The sequence below is a fragment of the Lissotriton helveticus genome, chromosome 5_1, assembly GCF_964261635.1.
Source record: "Lissotriton helveticus chromosome 5_1, aLisHel1.1, whole genome shotgun sequence".
NCBI lineage: Eukaryota > Metazoa > Chordata > Amphibia > Caudata > Salamandridae > Lissotriton > Lissotriton helveticus.
The window spans coordinates 225,443,414-225,458,366 of record NC_136065.1 but is presented as its reverse complement, the minus strand read 5'-3'; positions in this window follow the sequence as shown (position 1 = coordinate 225,458,366).

Below are 14,953 nucleotides of genomic sequence, written 5' to 3'. Positions count from 1 at the left end.
AGAGGAGGAGAAAGACGAATGAGAGGGCAAGTAAGAAGAGGCGGGCACGAGACAAGGAATTGATTCCGGGGGACATGGTGTTGGTACGAACACGCAGACCAGGAGGGAAGTTTCGCACTCCCTATGAAGTTGAACCGTGGATAATCAAGGCGACAAAAGGCACTGCTGTCACAGCACAGAAGAGTGGGGAAGAAATTACCAGGAATGTATCGTGGTTTAAACGTATTCCACATGTGCCTGAAACCCCAACGACCTGCGATGAGCCAATCACTGAAGTCGCTGACCTATCTAACAGCGTTGGTGAACAGTTTGAGAATGGTGAATTTGCCAACACACCACCATCTCCAATGAGAGGAGAGTTTGAACCTTTGCCACCCAGGGGGCGAAGTTTTCACAACCTTCGACCAAACCCCAGACCAAGCCAGAGGCTGGCTAACTTTGCATGTTGACTGATCAAGACTATTCTAAAGAAAAGAAAAACAAATACCAAGATGGGAAGGGATGTGATGCTCTAGTGTTTCACGGGTCTCGGCTGAGACCCGGAAACACTTGCACACTATGTATCACCTTCTGGCCAGGCGTGGCCAGAAGGCTATCAATAAAAGGACGGGGGTTGCTCGGGGCTTCCGGTCCAACACTGTAACATAAGCGTGGTGTCCATTATTTGTGTGCGTGTCCCCCGCTTACCGGTAGGCCTAAGGTGTCGTGGCCTCCTACTCCCTTACACCAAGCACACCTGAAATCTGTCAGGCCACCAGGTGGAGATGCTATATCTCCCACACAGGAAAGCATCGCAAAAGTGACGCAGTGAAATCTACAAAATTTCATTGCACCACTTCTAGGACGCCCCTGCGTGAAAACCTTATGCCTGATTGAGGCAGGCATAAGGAGTGGCACAGTACAATAAGCATAGCCATCAACATGCATTACTGGAGATGCGTTGTGCTTGCGACATGACTTAAGCAATGAGTGACTTTTGGGCTAACAGATGTGTCAGCATTTCTGACGCATCTGTCAATCCTTGTGCCATGGTGCGCTGTATTGTAAATACGGCACATCCATGGTGGCGCAAGGGTATTGCAGGCTGGAGCAAGGAAACTGACGCATCTCTACAGATGCCCCAGTTTCTTGTAAATCTTCCCCCTAATGTTCTAGGACCACAGATAGATACAACTAGTGTCTTTCACACATCCACATCAATCACTTTATTCACCACCCACTGATCACCCTGGCTTTCTACATCAGCCAATAAAATATTACCAACCTGTTGGCGATCACACTGGCAAAAGAGAGCATGAAACAAGCACTACTCTCATACTTTGAAGGAATTGAGTTAATAGATAACCAAGGCTCTTAACCAGGTTTCCCTAGCAAAAAACAAAAAGAAAACAAAACCACAAAGCAAGAGGATCTAACACTTAGCTCTATAGACTCAAAGTAGCCATTTGAACCTTTGAAAACGGCAAGCAAACTTAATCTGACTTGACATGTTAGTATGCACAATACAGCTACGTCACTATAGGACAGATCTATGAATTTTAGAAAAGGCACTAACCCAAAAACAACTCTTTAAGCTTCTGAGTGACCTATAAACCTCCTCGCCTGAACCAACATCATCACAAGTCCTGCACTGCTCCCTGTTGGAGGACTTCAAATCCCAAATCAACAGCTGCATCTTACCCAAGCTATTATCAGAATATGAAGTCAGCTCAACCGCAACCAATCCCGCTGACAGAGACTAACTCCGTCTCACTGTCATTCTACAAAGAACTCACTCCACCGTTGTCAAATCTCCAAGGGGCATATTATCAAGAACGGTGTTAAAATTTTCGCTGCTTTAGCTTTAAAGCGTCGATATTAAGCTTGATAATAGGCCCTTATGAATTCCCATAGAAGCCCAGGTTCTGGTGTGAACCTGGGCTTCTATGGGAATGCACAAGGGCCTATTATACAGCTCATTATCGCTCAGTATCGTCGCTTTAGCGGCAGTTTCTTGCTGCTAAAGCGGCGATAATTTTAACGCCGTTCTTGATAATATGCCCCCATGTCTTTCAACTACTCACTGGAAAACAGGATGAACATGCCCCAACTCAAAATGGCAAACATAAACCTCTTACTAAAAAAACACTTGACTGAAACCGGCAGACCCAAAGAACTACAGACCTATCAAAAACATAAGGTACCTAGTCACACTGCTTGAAGAGATATTCTTGAGCAACTAAAGAGTTTGGTAGATCACAACGTGTGAATGCCCTTTCGAGGATCAGTTTTAGAGGCTTTCCTGATCATTAAAGTAACTTAGGGGCCGATTACAATGGCGGTGAATCCGCGACCGCCGGGCCGGCGGTGAGGCCCGTTGGCCCGGCGGTCGCAGCTTCACCACCATCACCCTTAAAATTCCCACCACCATATTAGGATGGCGGTGGGAAGGGAAAAGGTACCGCGGTGGACGGAAAGACGATCCGCCGTGGTCCTGCAAGGCGGGTCTGTTCCGCCCGCCTTGCGGGACCAGATACAGGGGGTTAATGGAGGCGGTGCCGTGCAAGCACCGCCGTGGGTATTTGAATGCCTGTCTTTTGCGGCGGAGAGTCCGCTGCAAAAAGACAGGCAGAAAATACCTTCGGGGGCCCGTTGTGGGCCCCCAGGGGGGTGGGGTGCTGCACGTGGGGGGTACCTATGGTACTCCCCTACATATGCATGTACAAGGTGGCAGGCACCGCACGGTGCCTGCCACGTTGTACATTCAAATGTAAAACATGTATTTTTACATTGTGGCGGGTGCTGCCACCCGCCACAATGTAAACATACAGGATGCGCCCGCCAGTGTGGCGGGCGCATCCTAATTTGTTTTGTTGGACCACCGCACCTATGGCGGGCGGCCCCTTTTGCACCACGATGGCGGGCGGTCTTTGTCCGCCCGCCATCTTAATCGGCCCCATAGATTGTGACACTGCAGTCATTCTTCTCTATCCATTTCTTTTCACACCCTGACAAACTCCTTAATTCATTCATTAAATCACTTGTAAATGACAAATAACTAAATATAGTGAATCTAATCGTCTCTTCTCTTACAGAAATAAAAACAATTCTCTAACTCCATTTTGCTCTGTATCTAACTTGTTCATCTATGAAATGCTACATGAGTTCTCTCTTGCTCATTTGCCTTATTGGATCATGTGTTTACACATATTGTACCTACACTGATAGGACTCAGTTTATCCTTACCACATACACACCAAAGGATAATGCCACTCACCGCAGTTGCCTGCTGGTAGTTAAGAGATGGAAGTCACAGAGTCATCTGAAACGCAACATAGACAAGACACAAATTCTCTGATGTGGTAAAATATCACCAAACAAACCACTTGCACCATGACTGTGCCACTACAGTTCCTAGATAAGGAGGTTTCCCTATTGTGAGGAAATTTGCTTAATAAACTGTTATATTTTTCCATCCTTTAGGTGATGTCATTAAACTGTAGTTCTGAATTTCTTTGATGCCCGCTGTAATGCTTGTGTTTGTCCGGCCACTACTTGACCAACTGGAGCATTACTGAATTCCACATTCTTTGTTGTTTAAGCAGCTTGATGTTCAATACAGAGGCTGTTTATATTCTGTGCTGGGTGTGCTGCACTTAGACAATAAGGCCCAGAATGACTATACTTTCATGCAGCACAGCATACCAAGTGAACTTGCTGCACTGTGTTGTGTGAAAGAGAGAGAGCAAAATATATAATATTTACCTAGATATGGTGCACTCGTGGTCTTTTTTGTGCTGGCTCACTTGTGGCAGCCCAACGACAATGCAGGCAGCACTGTGCCATGATTCCATGATGCACAGATGCCTGTGTTGTGGTGAGGATAGTTTTTGTGCAGGAAGTCATACCTTCCTGTACAATAACTATTTTTGAGGCGTTTTCCTCTTTTCAAGTGTGTTGCGGAATGAAGCACATGTGCAACGAGGATGTAGCGAGGCAAAATAAACATATTTTATCCACATTATGCCAGCCTCGGGCAGGCACCATGTTGATGCAAAGCCAAGTTTGTAGACTTAGTAAATCTGCATTTATGTCAAAATACGTGAGTTAATGTATGGGACTGCCCATGCTCCATCCAAGTAACGCCTCCTCGATCCGGCGTAATGTAAGGCAATGCAAGTAATCTAATTGAGTCTATAGTGGCCATGTTACAAACATGTCTGCATTCATAAAAATAATAGAAAGCAGAGGTTGAAGATGGGGACAATGGAATGTAGAAGAAGATACAACAGAATAAACTTTACTAGCTCTATGGAAAGTGGCATCCACTTAGAGTCCCATGATCTCTTCACATTGGTGGTAGGAGAAGGGCATGGATCAAAATCAGGAGGCAAAAAGTTGGATTTCCAGAAGTTATGTTTCCCCTGCTGATCGAGATTTCGGTCTTCCAATTACGGACCAAAGAAAGGCAGTTATGTTAAACAAGTGTGATAGAAAGAGTTACTGACCCTGAGCAAAGGCTGAGTATCCTCTTCATAAATATATATTTTGATTCCAAAAGGGTGTGCAAGGGATGCAAAAGGCCGCAGATAAATATCAAACAAATATAGGGATAGTCCTCATCCCTGCAGGATGCTACAGATGGACGTGGTAATGGTGGAACATAATTGTGCCAGTGTTGTCTGTTGAGCTCTACCTGTTGAAAATGTAGTGCATTCCAATAGCTTGGAACTGCTTGATCAGATTCTCAATTGCTTATGATAGATCTAATAAAATTAGAGCAATAGTACAGCCGCCATCTGCTTCCTAATACAAGTCATCAGCTACAGACAGCTAAGTCCTAAATAACATTACCAACTCAACAAGTTGGTGAGCGTTCAGGTGAGACTATGAACCAGTGCAGGGATGTTCAATGTTTTAGGATTGGTACATTGTAGTACAATCTAGGATATTTTCTCTAACTGATGAAATCTACACCAACTTGTGGCATAACTATAAGATCTTTAGAACTAGTTACAAATTGAAGTTTGAGTTTTGGAACAGAACACATAGCAACCAATGTCCATCTGCACAATGTGCACATTATAAAGATTCGTGTGTGCATGGTTCACATAGGTTTGTTTCTAATGTGTCTTTGAAGGAGAGTTTGCAGTCAAAGGCGAAAATAAGTGATTTGAATTTGGTGTCAGCTGGGAGATGAAACCGCCCAAGTTAATTTCAGAGAGACAAGTTTGAATTGTTTGTTAGTACTGGTGAACAGGCAGAATTCTATCTTGGTAGGGTTGAGCATTAGGTTAGTGCTGGACATGCAAATATGAATGAGATGAAGGCGGTTTGAGTCTATAAATGTTATCAGGGGTGGAGATTTTCAGGAAGAGTTGTGAGTTGCCGTCCTATTGATGGACCTTGATGCTGCTGTCAGTAAGTAATGTTCCAAGTGGTTCCATGTAAAGGTTTGAAATTATGGTGGAGAGGATGGAGCCCTTGGGCATTCTGCAATAAATGGGTAGTTTCGGAGATCTTGTGGTTCTCAGCTGGATGAATTGGTGACGGATGGCTGAAAGGGTGATCGACTGAAGCACTGTATCAGAGAAGACCATTCATGCTTGCATTGTGTTGATAAGTGGTTGTGATTCCACTGTGTCAAAATCTGTAGAGAGGTCAAGTAGGATCTACAGGTAGGGGAGCTTCATGAATGGAGTTAATCTCTGTGTTTCAGTGAGATCTATAGGCAGCATGGTAGTCCTGTTGAAGGATATTCTTGCTGATCTGATCTTGGAAATGAATGGAGACTGCATTCTCAATGATTCTTTCAATGGTAGGTAGATGGTGAAGCTGTAGTTGTCTAGGTAATATGGGTCCATGGTAGACCTTTTGACTTGGCAGATTCTATTTTTAATTGGGCTTTGAGGATCACATAGTTTTGAGGTATTGTTGCAAAAGCTGTGAAGCCTGTTGACATTTGATATAGGCGGGAGATTCTGACAAGTTCATCTTGAAGACAATCCACTGGGAAATCCTTGTTTTCCACTTTTCGGTTTAACTTGGCATGCTGGTGTGGCAGCTGTCCCTTTCAGAAGAATCAAGGACTCACACACTCCCATCCTGGGGCTGGGTTTTGGGATGGGTTGTGGTGTATGGTTTGTGATGAACATGATGCGAGTGGGTTACCTGCAGGCAGTACTTTCCAATGCAGATCATGTTGCTAATGTATTTAATCTCTTCCCTAGGGGAGGGGGGACTCCAAAGATTGTAGTGGGTTTATTCTTATGTAATTCATGTGGCTGCATTCTACTATTTCTGTAACTATATACCAAGTACTGTGAAATGGCAAGGAAGGAAGGTTCTAAAGAAGAGGAACCCTTCTGAATGGTGAACTCAAAATATCCTGTGTCTGAAATTATCGACGACCCTCTGCCTTCACCAAACCTGAAAGTGTGACTTTTAATCTGTGGTTTGAATAAAGGCAGATAGTTAATTAGATCACTTTTCTAATCAATGAATGAAAACATTTGTAAAGCACAGTTGTGGCACTGAAATGCGCTACAACACACTCTCATAGCTACAGGGTTCATCTTGTTAGCGATCTGAAAAGGGTCAACATTTTGGGGTTGCAACTGTGTTGAACTTCAGAAATGCAAAGTCTTACAATATGCCTAGTGTCATCACCAGGAACTGGCTTTCTTTTCACACCTGCATATTTCTTGCATGGCTCTTTCATTGAATTAAGGGCCTCAGCATGAAAAGCACAGATAAAAAACTGACTGGTACAAAAAAAACAGATGTGGATAAAATATACGTATTACGCTACTTCAAATGTATACGAATAATATGGGTGAAGTTTGAGACAAAACCATTTTGATCTAATTATCCAATTTTTTATTACACAAGGAGAACAATAGTGCAATTTGATTCATGATTTTTTAATGAATATTAATGAATTAGCATATGTATGACTGACTTAAAAATACTTAAAAGCAACGTATTGAAAATGGTTTCACAACTCATTCTATTAATTTGTACCTTTACGCAGAAAGTATTCTGTGACGTAGACTGGACTACAATCTGTTTGTTCCATTCCTTTTTACTCTAGTATTAACAATGGTGCAAAAAGCTTGGTTAGCTATATTGTGATGGATTTGCTGAACGTTCATCACAACATTGTAATAGGGCAATATAATGAGGACACACTTTCAAGGGTGGGTCTCTGCAGGCAAAAGAAATGTGAAAGCATTAGCAAAAAATATGGTGCTTTTTCTAAAAAAAAACTGTCAGAACGCAGGACTGGAGATACTGCTTACTGCTTAATGTGGCTCGAGAGTGGGTGAGTGGTACTCCAAGCTTGCTTGCACTAAGTTTCTTTCAGTGAAGGAATGGCTGGAGGTCATCAAGGTGTCCTAGTATTGTATGGACTGAGAGTGCACAACTGCAAAGATTGTGCTATGCTGCAGCGTGCAATAATGAACTAAAACTCCCAAAAGGCCACAAACTCTTACAATATCTAGGGAAAAGGTGGCCATCTTGGATTATCGAGTATAGCTTTCCTCGTAATTTTCAGCATCCTTTGCTAGGCAGTCATGATACAATGATGCTGCAGTGAGGACCTTGGTGCACAGCTCTCAGATTTTCATTGCTAATACCTGTTGCTTCCTATAATAATTTGCATTTATTGACATGGGGAATAAAGAGAACAAATATGGATTTTGCACTATTTCTTGAAAGTTTATCTGAACTCTTCTAAGACTTGGGATTGATACATATTGCTAAGTGTTACCGAACAGAAAGCACTCAGGAACAGGAGGACTACTTCTAACAGAGCAGGAACGACTCAGTGACTGGATTATGTTGCACATGTATATGTGAATGTTATGCCTAAGGTATTAGAGTTTTAGAGTGAACACATGAATTGCTAAGAATAGGTAATAACATTTATTACCATTGTTAGTTGTTTTACAGTTCAACAGAAGTCAAATAGAAAGTGTAACTCATCTTGCTTAAGAGAGTGCATAGTGACAAAATGTGATGTAGGTATTCAAAACGTAAGGTGAAGTGCAAGTGTAGATGTATATTTGAGATACTCATTTTCTGTTTGTTTTAGTTTACTGGAAATACCAGTTTCATATCAAACTAAAGAGTTGTTTATATAGAGATATTGCTAAGGTATATCCATGCACTCTCCTTGATGAGAAGCTACTTAAGATATTTCTTTGTCTTGTAGATAGCAACTAAATATTTGAAACATCCTTTTTTTTTTTTAGAATCATTTTTATTTGCATTTTTTCCAATAACAATAGTACAATTTCGTCATCATCAATCAGCATCCCCTGCCCTCCAGATCTCCACCCACCTGTCTCATGTCTAAAAATAATACTGCATTCTGTTTTTCAGTCCATCTCAATGACGCTGTCCGTATCACTGTCCGTATCTCCGTGACTGAATCCCCTCTGAGCCTTCCGTTCCCTGATCGTGCCCCATCCCAGCTATCCCACTTACAATCCCCCATCAAGGCCATGATATGTTCTCCATTTATTCCAAACTCTACCAAATTTCTTGGGGCATCCTCTTGCCTTATATATGACCCTTTCTGCCATAAATGTAGAGGTCCATACCTTTCCTCCATTCCTCTATCTGCGGTGTCGTGACCGCCCCCAGTATTTCGCAAGATCTCTCTTAGCCACCACCAGGGCCAGGACCAGGAAGATTAGTAGTGGGCAAGCCATATCTATATCATACGCCATACCTAACAGGACTAGCTTGGGGTCCATATGCAGAGGGGCTTCTAGCACCGCTTCCAGTTCTTTCATTATCTCCCCCCAGTATACTTGGATCTTTGGGCAAGACCCCATTATATGGAAAAAGTCTCCCCCTTCCTAACCGCATCGAAGGCACTTCGTGTTTCCTATCTTCCCCATCTTGTATAGACGTATCCTATCAAAATAGGTCCTATGCAGGACATTAGATTGTATGAGCCTCAGCCGGGACTTAATGGCTACCTCTCTCGGGTGCATGAGAACCGTGTCCCAGTCTATCGAGTCCATCTCTCCTACATCCCTCTCCCATTTGGTTCTAAGGGTGGCCTGGCCATCTGGCATGTTATTCATAAGGGTCCTATATGTAAGTGACACTGCCCTTTCAGGTATTTGTTCCTGCAGTAGCCTACCCTCTAGAGGGGCATATTCGGGGAGAGTGTCTTCTGGTATCTCCTCTTCCCGCCACGCATGACGCAACTGAGCATACTTTAGGTATTGCATGGGAAGCAGTCCGAATTCTGTCCTCAGAGTCGGGAATGATTTCAAAACCACTCGTACCGTCACGTCCCCTATCGTTGATATACCTATATCATCCCATTTCTTGAACCCCCTCAATTTAGCCAGTTCCCTCAGCCAGGTGCAATGCCATAGTGGCGTTTGTCTTGTTAGCTTTTTCTCCCATCCTATGATCCTGGTCGCTTTATTCCATATCATCAGCGTCAGTCTAGTGGCCGGCAGTAATCTCCCCTTCCCTTTACCCCCATATAAATAGTAGGTACAGGGGCGCATACCCATAGTGCTTCTTTCCAGGGCGTATGTGGGGTGAGTGGCCGAAGCGTGGATATTTGAAACATCCTTGACAAGCGGAGGTGACAAGTTACAATGGTGGAGTGCTGTGTCTCTGTTTTCTCTCTTGTGCCATTCCCCATTCTGGTTTTACCACTGACACTCATATTCCTTTCCATGTAGCCATAGGTGCATGCGGAGGTGGTGAGAGGTGAGTAAGTTTATCACACACATTGGATTCCAAGAAAATGAGCGTATCCTGACACAAACTCAATCAATAGTATTATCAAATTGTCTGCTAAAACACTATACACATGATGCTAATGTTTTATTATATATCTAAATATGACCAACAGAGAGGGTGGAGTATGGTAAAACCTGAAAATGCATTTTCATAAACAGAGTTACGTTTTTCAAAGGTTGGGAAAAAATGGTGATCCCTGAACACTCCACTAACCAAAAGTGGAAGAAGATCATGCAAATAAATCATTTTCAAATGTAGTTTATGGTGATCTCGTTAAAGCAATAAAAGTGAAACAATTCCAAAATGATATTCACCACCACAATAATACAGTTTTGTGTTGTGACACAAGATAATCTGTGATGAAGTAAAGAGAGAATGTATAGAGAGCCTTCTTATGCTCCTTAAGATTAAGGTTTGGGATCAGCAAACTATTTCCTTTTTCATTAGAGAATGTTGAGAAAGATTGAAAGAGTACACATTTTTCATGATTTAACATATTGTTCAATCTCCATACTCATTAAAGGACACCCAACCACAATGAAATAATCATCTGTTGTCTGTTCCTCTCGAGGATCACCACTGGTACTGTTGTGACTCAATGTAAAGGCTCTGCCTGCATTGATTTTCTTTAACTATATGGCAATGTCTCCCTCCACACTAAAGAATAAGCCCTTTAACTTTTCTCCATAACTTGGATGATTAACAATTGTGATAATCTTGAAGGATACCAAATTTATTATCAATTATCATTTCTAGTGGTATTTCTTCATCTTCCAAAACATCATCTTCTTTAAACAAAATGTACTTGTCCTCAGCTGGATGTAATTTCATACCCCTAAATGCACATGGCCGTATACAACTTGTGACAAAGCTGATCCTGTGACTATGTTAAAAATAGTATTTAGTGATGGATGTGGCAGTAATTGGGATGGTTCAAGGAGGTGATGGTGGACAGCAACAATATTGTCTGTATAAGGGGGTCTTGAAAAACATTTCAGATGTAATTTAGATACTAAATATTATAAAATGTTTCTGCATAATTCACTTATCAAATTGAGCAACACCGGCAGTACCCAATGACGGAAATCTTTGAAGGCAGTCAGTGGACTCGTGACTGCTATGGGATATTAGGTGATCATACACCAATATTTCAATAGATGATACTTTGATAACCTGAGGGTTCAACTAGTCTAAATTTCAGTCTAAATTTAGAAGTTATTTGTACATGTAGTTAGTACAACACTGATATTCTACAGAACTTCTCTATTAATCTTTTGCACATTCGGACTGAAGCTTAAAGAGTAAAGCCACCGTTGTTAAAAATGTGGGATGAATTTTATGTAAGGCTTAATAGAACAGCAGTATCTTTAACATTATGTTCCCATAATTAAACGACTTGCATTTCAGATTGATTCATACTCACTTTCTCCAAAGAGAACTCATAATCCAAAAATTCCAGATGAGGCTTACAAAATGTATATTTTTCATTGCAACAAACATACAGGATTGCTGTCCAAATCCCTGCAGTGTCACTTAATACTTTATTGATCATCCTCCAAATCCTTTAAAAAGATCATACTGTCATACAGATTAATAGCCCTGAAAATATTCAAACAATGACAGAACATGTAAATCACAATATTGAAATGTTTCTTATTTTTATATTGAGGGGCGGCGGGATGTTAATCAGGTATACTGAGTCTACTACAGTCTTATGTTAGATTCATTTATAAAATTACAAACAAAATCTTTATTTCATATTAACAATAATAACATAAAAGCATCATTCATGAGTCAATGTAGCATAATCTCTGTACAATTTAATCCAATTCACTTTGTTCATACGCATCAATTGAAGGTTCAAAATGTGTAAGTACCTTAAAAAGTCAATCAAATCAATAAGTCCATCTTCTGTTTACTGTGAAGACCTAGATTTTGAGATCAGTGATGATATTCAAATGTTAACAGCTAGCACGTGTTTAGCAGGAATAACCTAGATCTTCAGGGCTGAAGTTTACAACAGAGATTTCAAAGGAATTTTTTATTTTTTATTTCACCAATTAATTTTAGAAGCGCAACAAATGGCTTTCATGATAAAGAGCATGGAAGATGTGTGCTATCCTGCAGGTGAAATCCACAGTGACGTCAAAGTATTACAGATGGAATAGAGATTACCAGAACCTGTGAAGCAGAAGGAGACTGAAGCTGCTCTGTGCGGACGTTGCATCTAGCCTTGCTGGTGGACGAGGTGCAAATTGTGAACAAATTATGTCTGCTGGGACCAGCTTCTCTGGACCTCGTCTGTGCATAACTGCCTAATAATCTACCTGTTTCTACCTTAAATTAATAATTTTGTGTGTGAAAATCTGATAATCGATTGTTTTTTTTATTATTATACATTTTAAAAGAGAAGCTGTTTCATATAAAAAAAATCCACTTTTCTAAATGGAAAAACATGTTGTCCCCAGGAAGATTGAAAAAATGGCACTGCTCAAATTTCCTTCGACGTTTGCAAACCAGCAGAAAGAAAGAGGAGTTCGGGGTTGGGAGCAGCAGCTGTTTTTTCCTGTCTGTGCCTGACATCCAGGTCCTTTTCATCTGCCCACTGCAACTCCTCTTGACTTTCTCCACTGTACAACTTTACACCCTTCCTCCACAATGGTTTGAGGGACGGCATGCTTTAACACATTTTCCTGCCTCCTCTTCACACACAGGTCCAGTGCTGAGCTAAAGGGTAAAACGGATTTTCGTGTGAAAGAGTTGTAACTTAAGCATGTTATATTATGTTATGTTATCAATATTTTATAGCACGCTAACTATCCGTGAGAGTACCAAGGAGCTCTGTAGATGGTGTTGAGACCAGGCAAGAAGGGCTTACTCGGAAAGCGAGGTCTTCAGCTTCTTGAGAAAGTCAAGAAGAGCCAAGAAGAGAGGAGGTGGCTCTGATGTGTTGTGAGGGGTTTTAGGAGCCAGTATGAGAAGGTGCAGTTCCCTACTCTGCTTTTGTGTATGCTTAGGGTGTGTGCTATTGAAAGACAGGCAGAGCGGAGGTGTCTGGATGGTTGGTGGAAGTGGTGCACAGACATAATATCGACTACAGAATATCGAATGGAGAAAATATCGAGGAAAAAATATCGACAATATAAAAATATTGACAAAAAAAATATCGTCATTAAAAATATCGACAAAAATAATGATAAAAAATATCGAGTACAAAAATATCGACTCAAATAAATCGACTTGACAAAATATCGATATATAGTGGAAGTTAAAAATATCGAAAATATGTAGAAAAAAAGTTTAAATAACTAATTTTAATTAATAGTAATATAAATTGTAGTTTATGTTTAGGAGCGGGATGTTGGGTTAATAGGGGATAAGGGTGGGGAGTAATTTAAAATAATTAATAAATTAATATATGTGTGTAAATTATTTATATAATTAATTAATTGCTAATTAGTTATCAATTATTATTTGAATAATGTTTAATAAAAAAATTAATAGGAAATAATTATTAATTAATTAATATTAATTAGTTAATTAATTAAGTAATTAGTTGTTATTAATTAATAAATGCTATTGTAGTTTATGTTTAGGAGCGGGAAGTTGGGTTAATAGGGGATAAGGGTGGGGAGTAATTGAAAATAATTAATTAATTCATATATGTTTGTACATTTATTATATTATTAATTAATTGGTGAACAATTAACATTAATTATTTAATTAATTAACTTATTAATTAGTTAATAAATTATTACAATGTGTAATATTTTTTAATTAGTAATTAATTGTTAATTTATTAATGTCTATTAGTTAATTAATTAAGTAAATAGTTATTATTAGTTTGTTAATTAAATTGTAATTTATGTTTAGGAGCGGGATGTTGGTTTAATAGGGGATAAGTGTGGTGAGTAATTACAAATAATTATGTAATTAATATATGTTTGTCATTTTTGATTTACATAAATTAGTAAATAATAATATACATTATTTAATTAATTAATAATAATTAATTTAATTATTAATTAGTAATTAATACGTAATTAATTATTATAAAATTTGTAAATATATTAATGAGATTTTTTTGGCCTATTATTTCGAAGTTATTGTTAATTAATTATTTAGGGAATATAATTATTAATCATAACAATTTTTTTATTACAGCTATTTTTATTTAATATTAAAAATTTTTGTTATTATTAAATAATTAGTTATACAATATTAATACTTTTATTTTTGGTAAAGGAGTATTTGTAGGGTTCAGGGTCAGTTTAGGCTTTGTGGGTAAAGGAGTTATTATTTATTGAGGGTAATTGATCAGTTCTGGGGTAATTGTTTTTTTTTATTGTGGGACAGTTTTCATGTGTTGGATAAAGGGATATGATTTGGCTTTAGTGTCAGTTGTGGTTTATTGGGGGAAGGATTATTTTCTGTGTTGTGGGTTAGTTTTTAGTCTTTAGATACAGGTTTTTGTAAAGGCTTCAGGGTTAGTTTTCTGTTCTTGGGTAAAGGGGTATTTTTAGGGTTCAGGGTCAGTTTTCTGTTCTTGCGTAAAGGGATATGTTTAGGCTTCTGGGTCAGTTTTCAGTTCTTGGGTTAAGGGTATTTTTTGGGTTCAGGGTCAGTTTTCAGTTTTTGGGTGAAGGGTTTTTTTTTGTGTTCAGGGTCAGTTTTGAGTTCTTTGGTAAAGGGATTTTTTTGGGTTCAGGGTCAGTTTTCAGTTTTTGGATAAAGGGTATTATTTTGAGTTCAGGGTCAGTTTTCAGTTTTTGGATAAAGGGCTTTTTTTAGGGTTCAGGGTCAGTTTTCAGTTTTTACGTAAAGGGTTTTTTTTAGGGTTCAGGGTCAGTTTTCAGTTCTTCGGTAAAGGGATTTTTTTTGGGTTTAGGGTCAGTTTTCAGTTTTTGGAAAAAGGGTTTTTTTAAGGGTTCTGGGTCAGTTTTCAGTTTTTGGATAAAGGGGTTTGTTTAGGGTTCAGGGTCAGTTTTCAGTTCTAGGGTAAAGGAATATTTTAGGGGTTCAGGGTCAGTTTTCAGTTTTTGGAGAAAGGGTATTTTTTTGAGTTCAGGGTCAGTTTTCAGTTTTGGGATAAAGGGCTTTTTTTTGGGTTCAGGGTCAGTTTTCAGTTTTTGTGTAAAGGGTTTTTTTTAGGGTTCAGGGTCAGTTTTTCAGTTCTTCGGTAAAGGGATATTTT